This window comes from Rhinopithecus bieti, unplaced genomic scaffold (genome assembly GCF_001698545.2).
Source record: "Rhinopithecus bieti isolate Rb0 unplaced genomic scaffold, ASM169854v2 scaffold_32012, whole genome shotgun sequence".
NCBI classification, from domain to species: domain Eukaryota; kingdom Metazoa; phylum Chordata; class Mammalia; order Primates; family Cercopithecidae; genus Rhinopithecus; species Rhinopithecus bieti.
In genome coordinates, this window is record NW_016814432.1 from 2770747 (window position 1) to 2776651 (window position 5905).

The following is a 5905-nucleotide window of genomic DNA, read 5'->3' on the forward strand; positions in this document are numbered from 1 at the left end:
ATATATAATTTTTTATATAATATATATAATTTTTTAAATAACATATATATATTAGCCGGACATGTTGGCTGCACCTGCAGTCCCAGCCATTCAGGAGAATGAGGTGGGAGGATCACCTGAGCCCAAGAGGTCAAGGCTGCAGTGAGCCATGATCACTACCAGTACACTCCAGCCTGGGTGCAGAGTGAGACACTATCTCAAAAAAAAAAAAAAAAACAAGTTCTTAACATTTTGGGCCAATTATTACAGAGATTATTGCTGCAGTTTGTGGATCTGAATTCTATTTTTATATAGCCTGGCCATTGTCCACTGGTCTGTTCAGTCTCTCAGCACATAGCCTTCAACCCAGCACTTGTGCTCCCATGTGAATGAAATGAACCATGTAAGGTTATGCATGGCAACATTGTTTTGATAGACAAAAGAAAAGTTGGAAAACAACCAAAATGTCCATAACCAGGGCACAGGATAAATGAGTGAGGCTGCCGCCCTATAATGGAGTACTAAATCAGTGTCCCCTTACTGTGTTCCCAAAGCCCATTGCTCATGCTTTGATGACAGCATCACATGGTGTCCATTTATACATCTGATTTCTTAACTTCACTCTAAGGACTCAACACAAATTTTAATTTTCTCTATGTGTCTGCTTAATACTTGTCAGGTGAGAGAGAAACATGGGGAACCTGTTTCTCTCCAACCAGAGGATAGACAGTCATAAAAAGCAGTACAGAGTTTAAATTTCACTAACAGAAAAACACAATTCAGTAAATTAAAGCATTGCTTTTGAGGAAAATTGTATTCTACCATAAATTTAGACATTAGACTACATTCACAAAAGCAATAGAAGTGTTTAATTCAAATGAAATAGGATTCTAAAAGAAGGGGTCAGCACAGTTTTTCTAAAAGGGGTCAGACTAAATATTTTAGGCTTTGAGGACCATATTGTATTTGTCACCTGTTCTTTGATTTTTTAAAAACAAACTTGGCTGGGCGCAATGGTTCATGCCTGTAATCCCAGCACTTTGGGAGGCCGAGGTGGGTGGATCACCTGATGTCAGGAGTTTGAGACCAGCCTGACCAACATAGTGAAACTCCTTCTCTACTAAAAATACAAAAATTAGCCCCGTGTGGTGGCACACACCTGTAATCCCAGCTACCTGGGAGGCTGAGGCAGGAGAGAGAATCGCTTGAAACCAAGAGGCGGAGGTTTCAGTGAGCCAAGATTGCGCCATTGCACTCCTGCCCGGGCAACAAGAAGGAACCCTGTCTTTAAAACAAACAAACAAACAAACAAAGCCTTTTAAAAATTGGGGCTTGCAGATCCCTGTCTAACAGCCAAAGTTCATTGACTTCTTTCTGTTCTTACAAAATCATTTTGGAAATCTAAGTATAAATATCTAAGTATGAATATTAAGGATACTAAATAGGTTTTTTCAGACAAAGGAACCATACAAGAAAAGCGATTGAACTGACTACTGAAACGTTAGAGATAGAAGCACCTCCAGAACTTATTAAAACTCAAATTGCTGTGGGGTCCAAATTCCAAAGAGATGCCCATGTTTTTTGTCTGGGACCACATTTTGAGACCTGTTGCTGGACAGGCTAAAAGCTTTCCAAATCCTTATTTTTGCTGCGTCGTGAGGAGATTCTTGTCATCCCTGTGAGCAAAGCTCCTACGAACGAATTCCCCTCCCAGCAGCCATTGTATTGGGCACTTTGTAGCTGTTACACGGAAACTTCGCATACCCACCCAAATCTGAGGACAAAAGGAAAATGTTGTCTAACCGGCAACACCCCTGAGATACAGCTCTGGAACAAGAACACAGCAAGAATCTATTAATAGGAGTGATCCCTTTTGAACTGAAAAATTTCTGTACCCCTCCCCGAAGTAAGCGCCGGTATTAAAGGTTGCTGACCTGAATGGGTCATAATGCAATATGGTGACAGTTTATGTAACTTGTGAAACTAGTTCAGCCAATCTTCAAGGACAATAGGCTTAAAATGGATTGATGTTAGATCCTTTTTAGGTGGACTTGGGTGTTCAGTTTGGTTTATTAACCTTCCCTAAGCCTGCTAGCCTGTGCCAATTCTTATCACAATCCTTAGCACTCTAAATGTATGATGCTTGGGATCAAGACCAGCTTACTTGTCTTTGTTGAGTCAATACACATTAAGCACTTAGAACAGTACCTGCACATAACGTGTACTATACAAATCCGAGTAACTGCTGTTATTATTCACGGCACCTAGCATGGAGCTGGGTACTTAGAAGGAGTTCAATAAATACTTTGTAATAATGAATAAACAAACAGTATGACACATGGTTATGATTTGGGACAGTCCAGACCTTAAGTTTCTGTTTGGGATGATGAAAAAAGTTCTGGAAATAGATAGTGGTGATGATGTATTAGGTTGGTGCAAAAGTAATTGTGGTTTTTGCCATAGCATTCAATCGCAAAAAATCGCAATTACTTTTGCATCAACCTAAATACAACATTATGAATGTACTTTTTTGGGCTTTCACATGTAAGTGAGAATGTGCAGTATTCAACTTTCTCTTCTAGCCTTACTTCACTTAACATAGTGTCCTCCCTCCAGTTTCATCCACGGTGCTGCAAATGACAAGATTTCATTCTTTTTCATGACTGAATAGTATTCCATTTTGTGTGTGTGTGTGTGTGTGTGTGTGTGTGTGTGTGCACGTGTGTGTGTGTATAATTTTCCTTATCCATTCATCTGGTTTTGGACACCTAGGTTGATCTCATATCTTGGCTATTGTGAATAGTGATGCAACAAATGTGGAGATGCAGATGTCTCTTCAATATAATGATTTCCTTCACTTTGGATAAATTCCAGTAGTGGAATTGCTGGATCAAATTGTAGTTCTGTTTGTAGTTTTTTGAGGAATCTCCATGCTGTTTTCCACAGTGGCTATACTAGTTTACATTTCCACCAAAAACGTATAAGAATTCCCTTTTCTTTGCATCCTCACCAGCATTTTATATTTTTTGTCTTTTTGATAACAGCCATCTGAACTGGGGTGAGATGATACCTCTTTGTAGTTTTGATTTGCAATTCCCTGATGATTAGAGATGTGAGCACATTTTCACATATTTCTTAACCATTTTTATGTCTTCTTAGGGAAATGTCTGTTCAGATCATTTGCGATTTTTTTTTTTTTTTTTTTTTGAGACGGAGTTTTACTCTGTCGCCCAGGGGCTGATCTTGGCTCACTGCAACCTCCACCTCCTGGGTTCAAGCAATTCTCCTGCATCAGCCACCTAAGTAGCTAGAATTACAAGCATGTGCCACCATACCCAGCTAATTTTTGTATTTTTAATAGAGACGAGGTTTCGCCATGTTGGCCAGGTTGGTCTCCATCTCCTGGGCTCAAGCGAATCACCCACCTCAGACTCCCAAAGTGCTGGGATTCTAGGCGTGAGCTGCTGCACCTGGCCCATATGTCCATCTTTTTCTTTCTTTCTTTTTTTTTTTTTTTTTTGTTAGCTGTTAAAGTGTTTGAGTATTCAGGACATTAATCCCAAATTGGATGAGTAGTTTGCAAAGGTTTTCTCTAATATCATAAATTATCTTTTCACTCTATTGATCGTACCTTTTGCTGTGCAGAAACTTTTTAGTTTGCTATAATCCTGTTTGTTTATTTTTGTTTTTGTTGCTTGTGCTTTGGATATCCTATTCATAAAATCTTTTCCCAGACTGATATCCTGAAGCATTTCCCCCAGAAGAACTTCCTCTTCTAGTAATTTCATGGTTTCAGGTCTTAAATTTAGGTCTTCGATCCACTTTAAGTTGATGTTTGTATTTGGTGAAAGGTAGGAGTCTAGTTTCATCCACTTTTCCTAGCACTATTTATTGAAGAAACTGTTCTTTCTCCAATGAGTGTTCTTGGTACTTTTGTCAAAAATCAGTTGACTATAAATATGCGCATTTATTCCTGCATTCTCTATTCTGTTCCACTGATGTATGTGTTTTTTAATGCCTATTTTGGTTATCACAACTTTGTAATATATTCTGAGGTGTGGTAGTGTGACACCTCCAACTTTATTTTTTATTTCAAACTTTATTCAGTTTTACTAATGGTACTTTCCATAAACAATCATGGTATTTCAAGCAGGACATGGGCAGACAGTCATTAACAGTACACAACAACTTTCAAACTCCCTTCTTCAGTTGACTACCAAAAATCAGAAAGCCACTATAAAACTCAATTAAGTCTTCACCTGATGCTCTGAACAGAGAAAGCTGAGTGAGGGTTAACATTTCACATTTAGCATGGTGTTCAATACCTTTTCATGAGCCGACCCTGACTTTCAGGAAGTGAAATGAAAATGGCAGAATTTATCCAAAGATCCACAACCTAGAAATGGAACCACTGCTCTTTTAAGGAGCACCATCTCAGTGATATCACTGGAAAGTCCAGATTGCCTGACACACTGGTAACCAATTGTTGGGGGTCACATCCCAACAGGTGTCTGGGTTTAAGGGAGTTAAGTCTATGCTGAAAGGTTGAAAGGGAGAAGAGGACATAAAAATGAATTTGTTTTTATGGCTTTTGTGACAAGGTGGCCGTGTGTGTCAAAGTCAGGAAATCCCTCCTCCTGGGAGCCAAGAGGAAGTCTCTCAAAACTAGAAGGGAAAGGTGTTTTCTCCACATCAATCCAGCTTCACAGACATTCTTTTCCCAAAAACAACAATGAATTGTTCCGTGTGCTAACAACATAGCTTTAAAAAAGAGTGAAACAAAATGCTGCATTTTTATAAAACTTGATAAAAAAGAGTATTTCAAACTGTACAGTCACCTCTAGAGGTACATAGTTATCAAAAATGTGCACACTTCACTTGGCATCTCCAACACCTTCAGATTTCTGTGCCTGGTCTGTTTTGGCATCTCCTTTTTCTGCAGGTTATTCCCCTTCTTGCCAGCAACAGCTTTTCCCTTTTTTTCCATTGGGTACCTTCTCTCTCTTCTTTTCAAGAACCTTTTTTGGCTTGGGCTCTGGCTTTGGAAGGGCAGGTTTAGCAGACAACCTCGCGGATCTTGTCAGTGGTTTGTCTTTCACTTTGGCTTTATCTCCTTTAGCATCCCCTTCAACCTTTATCTTGGGCATGATGGCAGCAATGGCAGTGGGATGTAGGCACTGGGCAAGGGATGCAGTGGCCTGTGGGCTTTGGTTAGCCCAGGCATCATTCTCACCCTTCTTCTTTGATACCTCCAACTTTGTTCTTTCTGTTTTGGATTGCTTTAGATATTCAAAGTCCCTTGTAGTACAATATACGTTTTATGATTTTTTTCTATTTCTGTAAAAAATGGGATTGGTATTTTCATAGGGATTACATTGAACCTGCAGATTGCTTTGGGTAGTATTCTCATTTGACAATATTAATTCTTTCAATCTATAAGCATGGGACGTCTTTCTGTTTGTATCCTCTTCAATTTCTTTCATCACAGTTTTGTAGTTTTCCTTAACAGCAGGCTTTCACCTTCTTGGTTACATTTGTTACTGGGTAGTTTATTTGTTTTGTAACTATTGTAAATGGGATTGCCTTGTTGATTTCTGTTTCAGCTAGTTCATTGTATGTGCCTAGAAAAGCTACTGATTTTTGTATATTAATTGTGTATCCTGCGACTCTACTGAATTCATTTATCAGTTTTAAGAATTCTTTGTAGAGTCTTTAAGTTTTTCTGTATATAAGATTATGTCATCTGCAAAGAAGAACAATTTGACTTCCTGCTTTCCAATTTGGATGCCATTTATTTTCTTCTCTTGGCAATTGCACTCGACAAGACCTCCAGTACTATGTTGAACAAAAGCAATGAGAGTGGACATCCTTGTCTTGTTCTAGTTCTTAAGAGAAAAGCTTTTGGCTTTTTCCCATTCAATAAAAT

General features: G+C 38.8%; 1 pseudogene; it reads right to left on the reverse strand.

Annotated features, from left to right (window-relative positions):
* Positions 1-4853: 4853 nt before the first annotated feature.
* LOC108514271 (non-histone chromosomal protein HMG-17 pseudogene) lies at positions 4854-5428 on the reverse strand (annotated as a pseudogene).
* Between the last annotated feature and the right edge of the window lie 477 nt (positions 5429-5905).